Source organism: Orcinus orca, chromosome 7, assembly GCF_937001465.1.
Source record: "Orcinus orca chromosome 7, mOrcOrc1.1, whole genome shotgun sequence".
NCBI classification, from domain to species: Eukaryota; Metazoa; Chordata; class Mammalia; order Artiodactyla; family Delphinidae; genus Orcinus; species Orcinus orca.
Window position 1 is genome coordinate 63,986,237 of NC_064565.1, and position 20,263 is coordinate 64,006,499.

Consider the following 20,263-nt stretch of genomic DNA (forward strand, 5'->3'; position numbering starts at 1 on the left):
ATCTGTATCTCTTTTTTGGATAGATGTCTATTTAGGTCTTCTGACCATTTTTTGATTGGGTTGTTTGTTTTTTTTTAATATTGAGCTGCGTCAGCCATTTATATATTTTGGAGATTAATCCTTTGTCCATTGATTTGTTTGCGAATATTTTCTCCCATTCTGAGGGTTGTCTTTTCGTCTTGGTTATAGTTTCCTTTGCTGTGCAAAAGCTTTTAAGTTTCATTAGGTCCCATTTGTTTATTTTTGTTTTTATTTCCATTACTCTAGGAGGTGGGTCAAAAAAGATCTTGCTGTGATTTATGTCGAAGAGTGTTCTTCCTATGTTTTCCACTAAGAGTTTTATGGTGTCCGGTCTTACATTTAGGTCTTTATAATCCATTTTGAGTTTATTTTTGTGTTATGGTGTTAGGGAGTGTTCTAATTTTATTCTTTTTTATGTAGCTGTCCAGTTTTCCCAGTTATTGAAGGGGCTGTCTTCATTGTATATCCTTGCCTCCTTTGTCATACATTAGTTGACTGTGCGTATGTGGGTTTATCTCTGGGCTTTCTATCCTGTTCCATTTATCTGTATTTCTGTTTTTGTGCCAGTACCATATTGTCTTGATTACTGTAGCTTTGTAGTAAGTCTGAAGTCAGGGAGTCTGATTCATCCAGTTCCGTTTTTTTCCCCTCAAGATTGCTTTGGATATTCAGGGTCTTTTGTGTCTCCATACAAATTTTAAGATTTTTTGTTCTAGTTCTGTAAAAAATGCCATTGGTAATTTGATAGGGATTGCATTGAATCTGTAGATTGCTTTGGGTAGTATAGTCATTTTCAGAATATTGATTCTTCCAATCCGTGAACATGGTATATCTCTCCATCTGTTCATGTCATCTTTGATTTCTTTCATCAGTGTCTTATAGTTTTCTGAGTATAGGTCTTTTACCTCCTTAGGTAGGTCTATTCCTAGGTTTTTTATTCTTTTTGTTGCAATGGCGAATGGGATTGTTTCCTTAATTTCTCTTTTCGATCTTTCGTTGTTAGTGTATAGGAATGCAAGAGATTTCTGTGCATTAATTTTGTATCCTGCAACTTTACCAAATTCATTGATTAGCTCTAGTAGTTTTCTGGTGGCATCTTTAGGATTATCTATGTATAGTATCATGTCATCTGCACAAGTGACAGTTTTACTTCTTCTTTTCCAGTTTGTATTCCTTTTATTTCTGTTTCTTCTCTGATTGCCGTGGCTAGGACTTCCAAAACTATGTTGAATAATAGTGGTGAGAGTGGACAACCTTATCTTGTTCCTGATCTTAGAGGAAATGATTTCAGTTTTTAACCATTGAGAATGATGTTTTCGTGGGTTTGTCATATATGGCCTTTATTATGTTGAGGTAGCTTCCCTCTCTGCCCACTTTCTGGAGAGTTTTTATCATAAATGGGTGTTGAATTTTGTCAAAAGCTTTTTCTGCATCTGTTGAGATGATCATATGGTTTTTATTCTTCAATTAGTTAATATGGTATATCACATTGATTGATTTGCATATATTGAAGAATCCTTGCATCCCGGGGATAAATCCCACTTGATCATGGTCAACGATCCTTTTAATGTGTTGTTGGATTCTGTTTGCTAGTATTTTGTTGAGGATTTTTGCATCTATATTCATCAGTGATATTGGTCTGTAATTTTTTTTGTAGTATCTCTGTCTGGTTTTGGTATCAGGGTGATGGTGGCCTTGTAGAATGAGTTTGGGAGTGTTCCTTCCTCTGCAGTTTTTGGAAGAGTTTGAGAAGGATGGGTGTTAGCTCTTCTCTAAATGTTTGATAGAATTCACCTGTGAAGCCATCTGGTCCTGGACTTTTGTTTGTTGGAAGATTTTAAATCACAGTTTCATTATGTGTGATTAGTCTGTTCATATTTTCTGTTTCTTCCTGGTTCAGTCTTGGAAGGTTAAACCTTTCTAAGAATTTGTCCATTTCTTCCAGGTTGTCCATTTTATTGGCATAGAGTTGCTTGTAGTAGTCTCTTAGGATGCTTTGTATTTCTGCGGTGTCCATTGTTACTCCTCCTTTTTCTTTTCTAATTTTATTCATTTGAGTCCTCTCCCTCTTTTTCTTGATGTGTCTGGCTAAAGGTTTATCAATTTTGTTTATCTTCTCAAAGAACCAGCTTTTAGTTTTATTGATCTTTGCTATTGTTTTGTTTTTATTTCATTTATTTCTGCTCTGATCTTTATGATTTCTTTCCTTCTACTAACTTTGGGTTTTGTTTGTTCTTCTTTCTCTAGTTCCTTTAGGTGTAAGGTTAGATTGTTTATTTGAGATTTTTCTTGTTTCTTGAGGTAGGATTGTATTGCTATAAACTTTCCTCATAGAAATGCTTTTGCTGCATCCCATAGGTTTTGGATTGTCATGTTTCATTGCCATTTGTCTCTAGGTATTTTTTAATTTCCTCTTTGATTTCTTCAGTGATCTCTTGGTTATTTAGTAACGTATAGTTTAGCCTCCATGTGTTTGTGTTTTTTACGTTTTTTCCCCTGTAATTGATTTCTAATCTCATAGCATTGTGGTAGGAAAAGATGCTTGATTCGTTCAATTTTTTTAAATTTACTGAGGCTTGATTTGTGATCCAAGATGTGATCTATCCTGGAGAATGTTCCATGTGCCCTTGAGAAGAAAGTGTAATCTGCTGTTTTCAGATGCAGTGTCCTGTAAATATCAATTAAATCTATTTGGTCTATTGTGACATTTAAAACATGTGTTTTCTTATTAATTTTCTGTCTGGATGATCTGTCTGTTGATGTAAGTGAGGTGTTAAAGTCCCCCACTATTATTGTGTTACTGGCAATTTCCTCTTTTAGAGCTGTTAGCATTTGCCTTATGGATTGAGGTACTCCTATGTTGGGTGCATATGTATATATAATTGTTATATCTTCTTCTTGGATTGATCCCTTGATCATTATGTAGTGTCCTTCCTTGTCTCTTGTAACATTATTTTAAAGTCTGTTTTATCTCTTAAGAGTATTGCTACTCCAGCTTTCTTTTGATTTCCATTTGCATTGAATATCTTTCTCCCTCCCCTACAGTTTCAGTCTGTATCTGTCTCTAGGTCTGAAGTGGGTCTCTTGTAAACAGCATATATATGGGTATTGTTTCTGTTTCTTTTTTTTTATTTGCAGTACGCAGGCCTCTCACTGTTGTGGCCTCTCCCGTTGCAGAGTACAGGCTCCGGACACGCAGGCTCAGCAGCCGTGGCTCACAGGCCTAGCTGCTCCGCGGCATGTGGGATCTTCCTGGACTGGGGCACGAACCCATGTCCCCTGCATCAGCAGGCGGACTGTCAACCACTGCGCCACCAGGGAAGCCCTGGGTCTTGTTTTTGTATCCATTCAGTGAGCCTGTGTCTTTTGGTTGGAGCATTTAATCCATTCACATATAAGGTACTTATCGATATGTATATTCCTGTTACCATTTTCTTAATTGTTTTGTGTTCATTTTTGTAGATCCTTTTCTTCTCTTGTGTTTCCCACTTAGAGAAGTTCCTTTAGCATTTGTTGTAGAGCTGGTTTGGTGGTGGTGAATTCTCTTAGCTTTTGCTTGTCTGTAAAGCTTTTGATTTCTCTGTCACATCTGAATGAGATCCTTGCTGGGTAGAGTAATCTTGGTTTTCGGTTCTTCCCTTTCATCACTTTAAATATATCATGCCACTCCCTTCTTGCTTGTAGAGTTCCTGCTGAGAAATCAGCTGTTAACCTTATGGGAGTTTCCTTGTATGTTACTTGTCGTTTTCCCTTATTGTTTTTAATAATTTTTCTTTGTCTTTAATTTTTGTCAGTTTGATTACTGTGTGTCTCAGCATGTTTCTCCTTGGGTTTATCCTGCCTGGGACTCTGTAATTCCTGGACTTGGTGGCTATTTCCTTCCCCCAGTTAGGGAAGTTTTCGACTATAATCTGTTCATATATTTTCTCAGGTCCTTTCTCTCTCTTCTCCTTCTGGGACCCTTATAATGTAAATGTTGGTGCTTTTAACGTTATCCCAGAGGTCTCATAGGCTGTCTTCATTTATTTTCATTCTTTTTTCTTTATTCTGTTCTGTGGCAGTGAATTCCACTATTCTGTCTTTCAGGTCACTTATCCGTTCTTCTGCTATTGGTTCTTTCTAGTGTATTTTTCATTTCAGTTATTGTATTGTTCATCTCTGTTTGTTTGTTCTTTAATTATTCTAGGTGTTTGTTCTTTAATTCTTCTAGGGCTTTGTTAACATTTCTTGCATCTTCTCGATCTTTGCCTCTATTATATTTTCCGAGGTCTTGGATCATCTCACTATCATTATTCTGAATTGTTTTTCTGGAAGGTTGCCTATCTCCACTTCATTTAGTTGTTTTTCTGGGGTTTTATCTTGTTCCTACATCTGGTACATAGTCCTTTGCCTTTTCATTTTGTCTTTCTGTGAATGTGGTTTTTGTTCCACAGGCTGCAGGATTGTAGTTCTTCTTACTTCTGCTGTCTGCCATCTGGTGGATGAGGCTATCTAAGATGCTCTGCAAGCTTCCTGTTGGGAGGGACTGGTGGTGGGTAGAGCTGGGTGTTGCTCTGGTGGGCAGAGCTCAGTAAAACTTTAATCAGCTTGTCTGATGAGAGGTGGAGCTGAGTTCCCTCCCTGTTGGTTGTTTGGCCTGAGGCTACCCAGCACTGGAACCTACAGGCCTTTTGGTGGGGCTAATGGCTGACTCTGGGAGCGCTTATACCAAGGAGTACTTCCCAGAATTTCTGCTGCCAGTATCCTTGTCCCCATGGTGAGCACAGCCATCCCCCGCCTCTGCAGGAGACCCTCCAACCCTAGCAGGTAGGTCTGGTTCAGTCTCCTATGGGGTCATTGCTCCTTCCCCCTGGGTCCTGTTGCACACACTTACCTTGTGTGTGCCCTCCAAGAGTGGAGTCTCTGTTTCCCCCAGACTTGTCAAAGTCCTGCAATCAAATCCTGCTAGCCTTCAAAATCTGATTCTCTTGGAATTCCTCCTCCTATCGCCAGACCCCCAGGTTGGGAAGCCTGACATGGGGCTCAGAACCTTTATTCCAGTGGGTGGACTTCTGTGGTATAAGTGTTCTCCAGTTTGTGAGTCACCCACCCGGTGGTTATGGGATTTGATTTTATTGTGATTGCGCCTCTCCTACCGTCTTATTGCGGCTTCTCCTTTGTCTTTGGATGTGGGGTATTTTTTTGGTGAGTTTCAGTGTCTTCCTGTCGATGATTGTTCAGCAGTTAGTTGTGATTCCAGTGCTCTCACAAGAGGGAGTGAGCACACCTCCTTCTACTCCGCCATCTGTTTTTTACTCTTGAGGCAAGAAATGCTCATTAAGAATTTTAAGTGCTGACTATTCAAAGCATTTTTATTATGGAAAATTTCAAACATACAAAAAGAAGAGAAAATAAAAAGAACTCCCATGTACGTATGAACCACTACCTCACTTCAACAGTTACCAAGTCAGGGCGGTCTGTACTCCCATTCTTTTTTATATGCTTTATTTACTTTATAATATATGTTGCCCAAAAGTTCATGTAAGTCTGCTTTTGAAGATGTAATATATAAACATGTTCTTAAAAATATTTTGTTGTTATGTAGATTATATCCACACCTAGGTTAAAAAATAGAACATTACTGGTATCTTAAAACCTCTATTTGACACTATTTTCATCTAATCCCAACTCCTTGCTCTACCACTGGAGGTTCCCGCTATCCTGAATTTTGTGTTAATCATTCCCGTGATTTAATTTTTTACTTTTGATATTTCTATAAATGGAATCATACTATATGCATTCTGCTGTGTTTTTCTTCTTTCACACAATATTACGTTTAAAATTTTCATTCATTTTGTTGCACCTAGCAGTGGTTAATTACATAGTATTCTTTTATATGCAAATACAACACTTTATTTCTCTGTTCTGTTGTCAGTGGGCATTTTGGCTGTGTACGGAATTTTGCTGTTAAAAAAATGCTGCTTATGAACAGTTCTGTACGTATGTTCTGATATAAATGTGTAAGAATTTTTCCAGGGTATATACTTAGGAGTGTAATTGCTGGGTTGTCAGGTATGTGTCTTTCACTAGGTAATTCCAAATTGCTTTCCTAAATGTTTGTGCCAGTTTACACACTTACACTTATCTACCACTTTGCAGATATTTGGAATTATTGGACATTTTTTTTTCCATTTGGGCTTTAGTTAGTATTTTCCAGATTACCAATGAACTGAGTACATATTTATATTTATTGGCCATTTTCTTCTTCCATTTTTTTTTTTTGAAATGACTCTTCCTAGTGGCTTTGCCTATTTTTCTGTTGGGTTGTTTGCCTATTCTTATGATTTATGGGAGTCCTATTTGTATTATAGATATTAATGCCTACTTGGTTATAAGGGTTACAAATATCTCCTAGCTTGTTGTTTGTCTTTTCACTCCCTTTATGGTGTATTCTAATGTACAGAAGTTCTCAATTTTTATATAGTCAGTGATGATCAATCTTTTCCTTCATGATTTGAGATTTTTGTGCCTAGTTTATACAGGACATCCTTCCCAATCCTTATGTATAAGTCAGGCTTCAGTCTTACAGTCCTCTCATTCATGGGACTCCAAAATAAGGCCTTACTTTTTTTTCCATGGGAAGTGACTCCTAAAGCCTTGTGGCTAGTTTACTTTCTGTATTTTAATCAGTCCAGTGCACACAGGCTTGTGAACCAGTATGGTTATGGTAGGTCTCAGTGTCATAGAGCGGGTAACTGGAAACTATACCCATTGTATGATGTTAAAATATTTCCATGTATTTATTTTAGTGTTCCCCTTGTAAGTTCTTGCCTACTTTACCAACTGAGTGGAGACCTTAAATGAGATGTTAAAGGTAATACCACAAAGAACACTTTATGAAATTCCTAAGCACATTCAGTTTACTTTTTGTTGAAATTTGTGGAGAAAGACAATGGGAAACTGACAGCAGATATGTTGAGAAAGGTATAATTTTCAACTGCATAGCACTCCTATATAAAACTTAAGGAAAAGAAAAAAAGTCAAGTTCTTCAAGAACTGGTTAGCTTGAAGAATTGTTCTACAAAAAACTAAACTCTGTCTACCTGGCTTCTGTGTTCTATACAGAGTTTTTTGGAGATAATTTATGATGACTCTATTATATTGGTCTATTCCATGTATGGCTATCCTACTTTGCATCAAAATCAAGTTCTCTTAATTACTATAGTTTATATAAAATTTTGATATGTGATAATGCAAATCCCCCATTTTATTCTTTATCTTCATAAATTGAAGTTGGACCTTTGCCCTTCAATGTCAGTTTTAGGATCAACTTTTAAAATTCCATCAAAAACAAGAAGAATTTTGATTGTGTTTACATTGAATCTCTGGATCATTTTGGGAAGAATCACTACGTTTACAAAATTGAGTCTTTATATTCATGAATGTGTCATGCTTCCACATATCTCTTTAATGTCCTTCAGTAAGGTTTTTCTCCATAGAGGTTTTGAACATCTTTGGTTGATTTTGTTTCTATTTTTTCACTCTATTTTTAGCCATTATAAATAACAATTAAAAATTTAAGTTGTTGATATAAAAAATGTTCATGACTTTTGTATGAAATCTATCCAGTAATCTTTTGAATGTTTTTATTCTAATGATCTTTCTAAGGATCCTTTTGGGTTTCCTATAGATAAAATAATATAATGCCTAGATAATGGCAATTTTGTTTCTTTTAAACTTTCGTTTCTTTTACTTGTCACATTGTGGTAACTAGCACCTCTACGTTAATGTTAAATAAAAATGGAAGATCCTTTTCTTGTAGATTAATTAGATGGGAATTGACAGTTTAAAAATATTGAGTTTCTGCTCTTAAAACATGGTAAATATCTCCATTCATTTAGATTTTCTTTTGAGTACTTCTTGAAAGTTTTATATTGTGTTGCATATAAACTGATTTTTTTCCCCCTTGTTACAAGTTGTATTTTCCTGCTTCTTTGCATACCTGGTAACTTTTTTTTTTTTTTTTTTCGGTACGCGGGCCTCTCACTGTTGTGGCCTCTCCCGTTGCGGAGCACAGGCTCCGGACGCGCAGGCTCAGCGGCCATGGCTCACGGGCGCAGCCGCTCCGCGGCATGTGGGATTTTCCCGGACCAGGGCACGAACCCGTGTCCCCTGCATCGGCAGGCAGACTCTCAACCACTGCGCCACCAGGGAAGCCCCATACTTGGTAACTTTTGATGTCAGATATTGGTAATTTTGTCTTTTGGGGGTGTGCATATTTTTGTATTCCTATGAATATTCTTTTTTTTTTTTTTTTGGCGGTACACGGGCCTCTCACTGTTGTGGCCTCTCCCGTTGCGGAGCACAGGCTCCGGACGCGCAGGCTCAGCGGCCATGGCTCACGGGCCCAGCCGCTCCGCGGCATGTGGGATCTTCCTGGACCGGGGCAGGAACCCGTGTCCCCTGCATCGGCAGGCAGACTCTCAACCACTGCGCCAGCAGGGAAACCCCCTATGAATATTCTTGAGCTTTGTTCTGGGATGCAGTTTTCAGTTGAATTTGGGTGTTTTTCTCTCATGGAATTGGTTTTCTTTATATGTTTGCCAATTCTTCATTGTCTGCTCGTCTTTCTTTGTTTTTGAGAATTGCTACACATTTCTTTGTGGGTGCTAGTTATATTACCTTGTCTGGTTCTTCTCATTTTCCATGATGTGCTTCTAAATAGAGTTTGGTGGCAGTTTGTGAGTGTGTTGTTCCTCATTCTTGGGATTAGTTGTTACTTGTGTGCTTCACTGTCTCTCTAATCTCAGATCTATGTTCACTACATCATTCTGAGAGCAAATACTATATTGCTGTTGAGCACCTCTTTCTTAGCCAAAGCTGGAGATGGAGGAGAGCCCCATTAGCCAAGGTGCTCTGAATTAATTTTCCTAATTAATCACTTGAATACCTAAAATCCCTTCCTGCAATTTGTATAATACGGTGGTACCTACCAGCGGAGTTTCCTTGGACTGTTGCCATTTTTTGTGATAACCTTCTGCTTCTACTTGGAGCTTTGGTTTCCTCCAAACTTATTTCTGTGTAAATCTTATGCCATCTGCATTATTATTATTATTATTATTATTTTGCGGCAAGCGGGCCTCATACTGTTGGGGCCTCTCCCATTGCGGAGCACAGGCTCCGGACGCGCAGCCTCAGCGGCCATGGCTCACGGGCCCAGCCGCTCCGCGGTATGTGGGATCTTCCTGGACCGGGGCAGGAACCCATGTCCCCTGCATCGGCAGGCGGACTCTCAACCACTGCGCCACCAGGGAAGCCCCTGCATTATATTTTAAAGCACAATTTCTTCAGAATTTCTGCCTCTCTGGTAGCCCTTTTTGTTTGTTTGTTTTCCACTGTTGCTATAGATATATTCTTTTAAAATACTTATCTTTTCTGACAGTTTATGGGCTATAGGGTAGAATATTGTGGACACGTGTTCAGTGGTTACATGTTTCATTATATGAAGGTGTACCATAAGTAGTTTATCACCCTTATTAATAAGAGATTTAGGTGGTTTACAGTGTACATATGTTATATTGTAGTAAACATTCTTGAACATATATCTTAAAATATGTAAATATTTCTGAAGGGGAAATTTTTTAATGGAAATTTTTTGTGAAAGCATATATGTTTCTTGCTTTTGATAAATTTTAAGAGTATACGTTGTCAAATTATCCTTCTAAAAATGTGTATTTACATTTGTTCAAACCCAAAGAATGTATAATACCAAGAATGAACTGCAAACAGTGGACTTTGAGTGACTATGATGTGTCATTGTAGGTTCATCAGTGGTAACAGTTGTACCACTCTGGTGAGGGATGCTGATAATGGTGGAGAAGCTCTGCATACTTGGGGGCAGGGAATATATGGGAAATCTCTGTACTTTCCCTTTAATTTTGCTGTGAACCTAAAATTGCTCTAAAAAACAAAGTCTTAATTTTTAAAAGTGTATTTATTTAGTAAAGACTTATAGTAGTTGCAGATGTGAGTCATTATTCTAAGCTCTTTACAGATATTAAATAATGTGTTCTTCTCAATAACCCTATGATGTAATATTATCCCCATTTTAGAGATGAGAAAACTAAGGGGGCACAGAGAGATTAAGAAATTTGTTCACGGTCATATAGCTAAATTATATCAGTTCACATCACACAAAACTGTGTTTCACCATGAAACATTTAAATATTTGCCAATCTAACTGAAAAGTAGTATTTCATTACTCTTTCATTTTGTATTTCTGTATAAGTGAGATTAAACATATTTTCATATCTTTATTAGTTATTTGTAATGTCTAATTTTGCTCATTGTCAATTAGATTGTTTCTTTTCCTTATTGATTTACATGTGATCTTTGTATCATGCATAAATTAACCCATTGTTTTCATAGGTATTGTGGATCTTTGTCCTCAGCTTGCCATTTGCTTTTGACTTCATTTTTTCCAGAAGTAAGTTAAACTTTTTTAAATGTATTGTCATATATTCTTTTTTATTATGGCTTGATTTGTATGCTTATTTTGGTCTAACTGGAAGTTATCTTGAGGCAAGAATTGAGAGAGTTAAGGATTTGGCTTTATTATTTGTATGTTCATTTATTTACCTATTCATACAAATGGCTAGCCAGTTGGTCCAACAGAATTTTATGAATTCGCTGATTAGAAATGCCATACTTATCATACTAAATTCCAATTTGAAATTTTGTCCAGAAATGTTACACTAACTTTTGTTATTATGGTAAATTACAGTATTGCTTGTTACATGGATTTTCAGTTTTCAAATCATTAAAATGCAGTAGGATGTAATTAATAGTGAAATAGCATCAGGCATAACTTAATTACTCAGAATGAAGCAGAAGGTATTCTAGGATATTATAATGCTTCAGGTTATTTTTATGAAAATCAGTTATAATTAGAATGAAGAATTTTAGTGCCAATTGATTATATCTATTGCTAGAATGCTAGATACATCATAATTATTAATATTTATAAAGTTCTAAAACATAGCTTATTTGATTTGCTCGCATTCTATTTAAACACTAAAGGTATAAAGTATTCATTTTATCCTCACCTGCCTACTTGATGAGATCGTATTGGAGGAAAAAATATTGATTCTAATTTGAAAAACAATGTTTCTCCCTCCTGAGTCCTAACTTCCTCCATTAGTGAGAGAGAGTAAAAGGCTACACCTTAAAAAACAATCATACCCTTTGTATTTACTAAGTATTTTGAAAACTTTACCAAATTACAAATATTACCTAATATCTTAGGTGATGGATTGTTAATTTATACTGAGTATTAGATCAATGTCCCAAGTTTGGTGTGTTAGATATTATTCAATATGTTTGTGCATTTCACACCCAAATATTTAATATGTGAACTTTCAGTGATTATTTAGTTGAAACTGGGGAGGGAAGAGCATACTTAAATCTCTCTGTGCCCACATAACATGTGTATTTTGTTAATGTTGAACATGTAATTATTTCATTTTGGTTTAATCATACATTCAAAAGAAATACCATTTATAGGCACAAAGTTGTTTCTGGGGGATTAGCTCCTTATTGTTTTTCATTGCCTAGGTTTTAAAACTAAACAAAAGTTATTTTAAAAATAATGTATAAAAGACTATAATATAGCTTAGACCAGAAAAATGACTAATTTTATGGGATTTTAATCAGAAATGTTGGCTTACCGAGTTTAATACAATGTACTTTCATCAGTGTAATGTTTCACTCCTATAAAACCAGAGAGCATTAAAAATAAAACAGTAAGGATATTGCTGTTTTTAGCTTTTTATTGTAAATATTTAGTTTGAATTCCCAGTTCTCTTTACTTTTTTCTGTTGGAATAAGCAAGATATGTACTTAAGGATATCATTGAGAATTTGTATCACAAACAGGGAAACTGAAAGACAAGAAGAAAGTGCATGAGAAAAAAAAAAGAGAGTCTCATTATTGACCATACATGGAGTTTCAAAATGAAAAGACAAAGCTAATTAATTAAATTAAGTCAATTGAATTTTTAAAAATTTCTAGGCTTTTAAATAGGAAAGATCTTTCTCCAACTAGCTAGTTGTTTATTATGATAGTTGACTATTTATTTACTTATTTATGTATTTATTTGGCTGCATTGGGTCTTCATTGCTGCGTGTGGGCTTTCTCTAGTTGTGGAGAGCAGGGGCTACTCTTCGTTGCGGTGAGCGGGCTTCTCATTGCGGTGGCTTCTCTTGTTGCGGAGCACGGGCTCTAGGTGTGCGGGCTTCAGTAGTTTCGGTGCACAAGCTCTAGGGCACGCAGGCTTCAGTAGTTGTGGCTCAGGGGCTCTAGAGTACAGGCTCAGTAGCTGTGGTGCACGGGCTTACTTGCTCTGTGGCATGTGGGATCTTCCCAGACCGGGGATCGAATCCCTGTCCCCTGCATTGGCAGGTGGATTCTTAACCACTGTGCCACCAGGGAAGTCCCTGATTTTTTAAATAGACTGGAAAGTTAGTTAACAGTCTATGATGTGTTCCTGCATATAAGGCTATAATTGTGTAAACAAGAATTTAACACATTATTCATACGGGGTAGATCTACTGTATCATTTATTGGCAGTCATTTGACTATGTGATGTTAAAAGTTTTTTCCAACTAAAAGCAGTATCAGATTAGGCATCCATTATCTGTTCCCTTGGAGAATTTAGAAGTGCTGAATTTCTCATTAGCACAAGAAGCATTATTTTGGCAAGTTCTTGAATACCCATGTAGTCTTTGTCCCTTGGTATCAATCATATTCTTCATCACTAGATTAATACTCTTGAGAGTTAAGTTCTAATCACATTTCATTTGTACATTCCCCCAAAGTGCTTATATTCATTCATTCAGTAAACACCTTTAATTTGCCAGGGACTGTGCAAGGTTAAGTAGTCAGGATGAAGATCTGCTATTTTCCTGTCCCGTATCTCCAGAAACTTACTAACTTGTTGAGCATATGGCAGGTGCTCAACAAATAGTTTCCGAGTAAATTTAGGTCATGGATAACCCCCTAACATTTGGAAATTAAACAAAACACTTCAAAACAACCCATGGTCAAGGAAGAAATCACAAAGGATATTAGAAAATGTTTTGAATTTAGGAATAATGAAAATATATCCAAGCTCATGTGATTTAATTTAAGCAGTGCCTAGTTGGAAAATTATAGCTGTACATGCTTATATTAGAAAAGGAAAAAAGTTTACAATCAACTATCTCAGCTTCCATCTCTAGAATCCAGAAAAAGATGAGCAATTAACCCCCAATAAGTACTATGAAGGAAATAACAAAGAATGAAAATCAATAAAATCGGAAATGGACAAACAATAGAGAAAGTAAACCCAAAATGACATAGAAAACAGAGACAAGATAGAGAAAACCAATAAAACCCTAGATAATTCAAAGGGGAGAATAGATAGGTTTTTAGATAAATGATTCTGGAACAACTCAATATCATATGGAAAAAAAACCCCAATATTACCTCAAGCATAAGAAACAACTCAAAATGTATTATAGATCTAAATGTAAAAGTTAAAACTCTAAAACTTCTAGAAGAAAACACTGGGGAAAAATCTTTGTGTCCTTGGGTAGGCAAAGGTTTTATAGATAGGACACAGAAAGCACTTACGAAAAAAAAATATTGAAAAATTGGACTTCATTTAGAACTCTGCGCTTCCAAAGACACTTTATAAAATGAAAAGGCTTGCCACAGATGGAGAAAATATTTTGTAATAATATATCTGATAAAAGTCTTGTTATCCAGAACAGATAAATAACTCTTAGAAATTAATAAAAAGACAACCCAGGTTAAGAAGTGAGCAAAAGACATAACACAGACATTATACAAAAGAAAAGATATAAATGGCCAATAAATACATGAAAACAAGCTTAATGTCATTAGCCATCAGGTAAAAGTAAATTAAGCCACAAGATATCACTACACACCTATTAAAATAGCTAAAATTGGAAAGTTTGACATTACCACGTGTTGACAAAGATGTAGAAAAATTGGAATTCTCACACACTGTTAGTGGGAGTATAAATTGGTACAAGCATTTTGGAAAACTGTGTTTCTTAAATATGCATTTACTGTATGATTGAGCAAATCCACTTCTAAGTATTTGCCCTAGAGGAATGAAACCACGTCCATATAAAGATTTGTACCTGAATGTTCATAGCAGTTGAATTCATAATAGCCTGGAGTTTGAAAAAAAAAAACAAATTCCATCCACAGATGAATCGACAAATTATGGTTTATTCAAACAATGGAATACTACTCATAGTAAAAGGGACAGAGTACTATGACTTACAGCACCCTGGATGAATCTTAGAACCATTACGTAGGCTGAAGGTAAGAGGCCAGAAGTGAACATACATACTCTATGTATGGATATATGAAATTCTAGAATAGGGAAAGTTAACCTATATTGACAGCACATCAGTGGTTGCCTGGGGTGAGGTATTTTGGGTTTGGGGGGTTTTTGTTTTTGCTGGAATACAGAGGGGCACAAGGGAGATTTGGGGGGGGGATGAAAAAATTCTATATATTTTGATTTTGTTTATAAGTTGTATACATTTGTCAAAACTCATCAAACTGCATTTTATTCTATGCAAATTGTACCTATATAAAGTTGATATAAAGTTATGAATTAGATGACACTCTGTTCTCTGAAACTTATAGGGATTGTCATTCTTAAAGGTTATTGGATTTGGGGGAGGAGTAGATTTTTGACTACCAATTCAATTTATATTATTTGTATTTAATTTATTTAGATTTTATATTTTCATTTAAAGAGAAAATCAGTGATGAATCAATAGTCTAGAATTTCAATTTAAGGTACTTTTCTTCACTTCTTTTTTTTATTATTATTTATTTTTTTTTTTTGCGGTACGCGGGCCTCTCACTGTTGTGACCTCTCCCGTTGTGGAGCACAGGCTCCGGACGCGCAGGCTCAGCGGCCATGGCTCACGGGACCAGCCGCTCTGCGGCATGTGGGATCTTCCCGGACTGGGGCACGAACCCGTGTCCCCTGCATCGGCAGGCAGACTTTCAACCACTGTGCCACAAGGGAAGCCCTCTTCACTTCTTATTAAGCGTTATGAGATGTTTGGTTACTGAGGGAAGAGGGTTCTTGTTTCATTCTGTTTCTTTCTCCATTTATTTCAAACCTTGGCTAAACTATTCTTAAGAGTTATCCTGAGATCTAGGCTGGGTTACATTCTGCTCTTCTGTGTTTCCATATCACTTATAACATTGTGCAATTTTCAAGAGATCTTGATACCATGCCAGGCATTGCTTGTTTAGGTAGGGCAGAGGTAAAATATTTCTTAACTGAAGAAATTGATGCTTAGATAATTTGTGATTCTTGAAAAATCTCTGGATATATTTAGCCACATATCTTGATCCAGGTTACTTTCTCAGTTTTTTTTTTTCCCTTGGTTGTTGTTATTTATATCTTTCCATTTAGCTAGGGATCATAAACTCAGTTTGGAAGTCAGAATGAGTGAGCTGGACAGGATATTAAGACAATAGAGAATGGTGGAGGCTGTGCAAAACTGGAGAACGCATCCCTCTGACTAAGGCATTTAAATAGCATAAAGAAATTAAAACAACTTGCCTGCCAAGCAAATATGTCTTTAGGCCACGTTCAACTAACTGGTTGACACCATTATGAATCCATTGACTTGTGACTTAAAATATATAGTACCATTGAAAGAAGTTTCTCAATTAAGAGGCAAGGAATATCCTGGGAAGCTTTTCAAACAATACATATTCCCCTTACCATCTGCCTAACTGAGGATGACGGGTATACTACCTTGGTATCCGGTGCTAAATGATCATAATCGAGTTGATGGCACCATGTGGCTTTAGTTACTGGCCATTGCTAACAGTTTTCTTTTTGCCAGCAGAGAATGTTAATTTTGCTGTGGGTTTTAGCAAAACTACATTTGTGCACAATTGCATTATTAGAGAAATGACAAGAGATAACCATATGTAGTTCTCAAATGACCCATATTACAATGTCGAGTACTTGGGCAAGAATTCTCTTTTCTCATGTATTATTCATCTATCCATTTATTCATCCATTCAATAAATATTTAAATGTATGCAAAAATGAGTTAGTGGTTTCTTTTCTCTGAAGATACTTAAAACTTAGTGTTGGGTGGGAGAATATCTAGCACTGGTATTCAAATGGTGAATGTCACTGAGATGGGCTTAATGAAGCCTCTTAGGATCAGCTGGACTGCTAGCAAATGCTTCATTTCCTGTGGCTTTCTTTCCTCACAAGCTGAGCAGAGCTTCAACAGTTCTCACAACAATTATCACCCTCTTGTTCTGTAGGTCTCAAGTTTTTTGCATTAGTCAGGTTGAAGGATTCATGGTATTAATCAGGACTGAAGTTGTTATTTATCACCTGCTGGGTGAGAAATAATAATTTTGGCACTAGTGGGGCAGCAGGCCAGAGGTATCAAATTAAGTAAAACATCCGAACACTAGCAAGGATCATTTCTCTGATTAATGAATTGTTACAAAGAAAAAGTGCTACTCATTATCTGGTCTTACCCATACAAAGTGGGGCATGTAAGAAAAAAAGTACCAGCTTGCTCAGACCAATTTTTCTGTTTATTTCATTCCTTCCTTTTCTTGCCCTTTCTCCATTCTCCCTCACTTTTTTCTTTTTTTACTATGAACAGACTTGTGTAGCCAGTCACATTATTTTTTGCTTTTTGCTACCAAATAACACAAATGGACCAATACTTTATATTTTAATAGTACATTAGGAAATATTTCTGGCTATCAAAGCAATGATTTTTGTGACCATTAAGAAATTAAACTGAGTTCAAAAGAGGTTAGGTAAATAACCTTTTAAATGTTGAATTATCTCCTCATACATGTATAAATTAAAGACTTTACTATAAACATCAATGTATTTTACTTTTTCTACTTTGAACTAAATACCATTTCTGAAGGGCTTATTTTAGAAAGGGTAAAGTTTCATTTCTGTTCGTTAGGTTTTGTTTTGTTTTGTTTTTTCACAACTCCAAATAAGAAAAACTCATTTTTACTCTGACTTCTAGAGTAATCTTTACTTTTCATTAATGCCATCTAAGAGCTTCCACTTCCAGTCATTATGGGAGTAACAGGGACTGGATTTATTTTCCTGCCTTAAACAGCTAAAGAAAACAGACAAAATAGATGAAACAATGGTTTTCAGACGTGAAACAATAGTCAGTTCAGGACAGTGATCCTTGCATGAAAGGGAAACACAGGGTGAACCTTCACTTACCCCCGCTTCTGCCTAGACAGCAACTCCACGCTGCAGCAAAGGAGAGAGGAACCCTAACAGAGCTCAGTAGATTCCCTGAGTTGAGAAGACAAGAGTTGAGAGTTCACGAAGGCCAAGGTGGTTAGAATTCACAAAGCAGAGTACTGGTGATAAGCCAACTGCACAGAGAGAGAACTCTGGAGAGCTGTAGAGGGTTCCACTTCTAGTGTTCAACTGAGTGTTGATCATCACAAGGGTATGAAGAAACTACCAAGACTCAGAAAAAAACTATTGGAAAACAACAAGCAGAACAATCTTTAGAGCTCATGGAGGGCTGCAAAGAACTTGTGGTCCCACCAGTTCAGACTGGAAAGATTACCTGGTAAACATGGGGATCAAATGGAGTCCTCAGAAGGGCATTGCCTCAGAAGGGGATTAGGGCCAAATTAGACTTAGACTGAAGACTGTTTGGACCTGCCTACTATAGCTTCAAAGCAAGTCTCAAAAGAACGGAATTAATTCCAAATAACTAACTGCATCCCAGAACAAAACCTTAACATAAATATCTCCCACACCCAATAATGTAAAGTTCACAACGTCTGGCCTGCAAGAAAAAATTACCAGGCATGCAAAGAAACATGAGGAGAAAAATTAGTCAGTAGAAGTAGACCCAGAAATGACAGAGGTGACAGAATTAGTACATAAGGATGTTACAACAGCTGTTATACTCCCTATGTACAAGAAGGTAGATGAGAGAATGTTATGTAAAATAAGTGTTATTCTAGGTAGACAATTGATGTTAGAGCTTTAAAAGTGTGCTAAGGACTGAATCAATGCAAATAAGCCAGGATTAAAATGATTGACTTTTCAGAAGATGCATTTTAGTAAGTAGAGAAAGCCTTGAGAAATTTGTCATTTATATTTTCAAACAATAGGAAAATTATCCTGAATGGCAAATTGAAATTCTGAACTTTATTATATTTATGCTTGTGTTAAAACTATCCTAAAATGATTAAAAATATACAAAGGAATAAACAAAATGTAGGTTTATGTTCTTTTCATTTGGTATGCCATCAGAGCTTTACAATATATTTGATAATTACCACTGATTAATGACACATTTCTCCTAGTGAAGTTGTTTCAAGTGGTTTTCTAATAGGAGTCAGTGAACACCATCTCTGTGTAAACCTAATCAGAAAATAATGTGTCACATGAAAACTTGATTTCCAGAAGAGGCCAAGAAAAAGGTTACTTTATTTTAAACTCCTCATTTAATGATGATTAATAATATAGTATTTAAAATAAAATTTAAAAGAATATATCAAATTAGATTGAAAGTATCTAAAAGAGGGTAGTCAGGATATCTGTATATGGAATCCTATTATAATGCCAGAATGGAAATTCCAAGACTAAAAACCATCTACTAACAAAACTCAATCAAAATGAATTCAATTCAATTAAACATATTTGTTGAACATTTTAATATTGCATTTGTTAGGTTCTGAAGGAGGTACAAAGATAGACATAGTGCCTGCTGTCAAAAAGGTTATAATCTATATGGGTAGATGAGACAAAGATGTGTGAAAAGTTAAATGAGAGTACAAAAAAGCAACAATTTAAGAAGGGACATGGTAATACATAGTTAAGTATTCAAGAAATGACACTGAGTTTAAACATGTGAAAAATTATAAACATTTAATAGAATGATTGTGGAAAGATTCATGGAGAAGGTCAACTAAATTACATTTTTAAATGTAGGTAGGTAGATTTTGAATAGGGGAAAACTTTTGTTAGAAGGTCACAGTATGAGTAAAAAGGGCCCAGCAAGTTCATGGACAGTAGGTAAATCAATGTGGTTGGATCAGAAGGTTTCTCTAGGATAGCCATGAAAGATGAAGTTATAAATGTAAATTTGTACTAGATTACAAAATACTTTGAGTGCACTTAAGAAATTTTGACATTTAGGCAATGTGCAGTCATCCTACACAGAATGGTATAATGGAAATTGCTCCAGGCTTGGAGTCAAAAAGACTTGAGTTGGACGCTTGGCTGCAGTTGGTAGCTTTGTACATGGTTTCAGTCAAGTCACTCCCCTTCCAAGTTTTAGCTTCCTGGTCTACAAAACAGAAATGTGAATACCCGTTCCGCCAACCTCACAGGCTTGTTGTGACGATCAAACAAATTAATTAATGTGAAAGTGCTTTGTGGATTATGAAGCATTCCACAAATCCAAAGTGTTATTGTAATTGGAGAGAAAAATAAGATATGATTAAATTGGCTGTTGAGCCAGCTTGATCAGGAAGTGAGGTGTTGGATGCTTCCTGTAGCTAGGAGGCAAAAATGAAAGGCCGTTTCATTAATTTAAATTGAGGTAAGAGACCTGGATTAGGAAGGTCACCAAGTAAAAGGAAATAGAGGGCAGATCTGAGAAAAGTGTGGAAGGAAAAGCTTACAGGGCTGATAGCTAATCAGATGTGGAGAAAGAAAAAGTAGCGTCAGCGGACTTCCCTGGTGGTGCAGTGGTTGAGAGTCCGTCTGCCGATGCAGGCGACATCGGTTCGTGCCCCGGTCCGGGAAGATCCCACGTGCCGTGGAGCGGCTAGGCCCGTGAGCCATGGCCGCTGAGCCTGTGTGTCCGGAGCCTGTGCTCCGCAACAGGAGAGGCCACAACAGTGAGAGGCCTGCGTACTGCAAAAAAAAAAAAAAAAAAAAAAAATCAAACAAAGTTTTGAGGGATTATTTTCTTAAATTAAAATTAGGTACTTTTGGTCGAAGTTTCAATGTTCATGTTAGAAAACTTTTTTATGTCCAAATCTGATAAATGGTGGAGGACAAGAGCTAAATATCATGTCTGATTTTAGTGCTTCTCCCCCTCCCTGCTGCCCACCCATCACTGAAAGAGGGAGGTTGGGGAGATATTTTATGTCCACGTGAATTTTATAGGAAAGTAAA

General features: G+C 36.5%; 1 long non-coding RNA gene across 1 annotated transcript; it reads left to right on the plus strand.

Moving 5' to 3' along the window:
* The first annotated feature begins 1,738 nt into the window (after positions 1-1,738).
* On the plus strand, positions 1,739-19,958 carry LOC125964953 (uncharacterized). Its single transcript, XR_007478300.1, has 2 exons — positions 1,739-8,227; positions 10,429-19,958. It is a non-coding gene; the product is annotated as an uncharacterized LOC125964953 (long non-coding RNA).
* The last annotated feature ends 305 nt before the right edge of the window (positions 19,959-20,263 follow it).